The sequence below is a fragment of the Bison bison genome, unplaced genomic scaffold (genome assembly GCF_000754665.1).
Source record: "Bison bison bison isolate TAMUID 2011002044 unplaced genomic scaffold, Bison_UMD1.0 scf7180017854923, whole genome shotgun sequence".
Taxonomy (NCBI): Eukaryota; Metazoa; Chordata; class Mammalia; order Artiodactyla; family Bovidae; genus Bison; species Bison bison.
In genome coordinates this window covers 16534-17194 of record NW_011485496.1, presented here as the reverse complement: position 1 = coordinate 17194, position 661 = coordinate 16534, and positions in this window count along the sequence as shown.

The window sequence follows — 661 nt, the reverse complement described above, 5'->3', positions numbered from 1 at the left end:
GAATTTTTAAAGTTCCCTGGTGATCCTAATGTTACAGCCAAGGTTGAGAACTACTGCTCCAGGCCAATATATAATCAAGTACATGTCAACATACAAAAATATGTAAGGGTGTTTAGAACTTTTTTTTTTTAATGCAGCACCAATCTCAAATTTTATAATGGAGAAGGTTGAGAAATGAACCTAAAGCTCAAAAATATGTTGAACAAAATAAGCCAGACACAAAAGAGTACTTATTGTATGATTCTATTTACACAAAGTTTTTACAAAGAAAACGAGGGGTAGGAATGGGCAGAACACGAGAGGATTAACTGAGAAGCGAGCGAAGAAAATTCCCGAGATGGAAACGTTCTCTATTTTGATTAGGGTACATGGATATATAGTTATCAAAACTCATCGAAACAGTTGAAATCTGTATTATGTTTTCTCTATGTGTAAATAACGCTTCAATAAAAAGAACGATTGAACATAATTTAAATCTGGATACCTAAGACGTCTGAGTGGCGGAGACGATTATTATTTCGGATGACCCCAAACTCTCACTAGATTAAAAGGAACTACACACCCCAGACCAGAACCAGAGAGAATGGAGACCAGACAGCAGGGAGGGCCAAAGACTAAGAAATCTCTAGAGGGCTCGAAGCCGTAAGCTAGCTGATGCCTG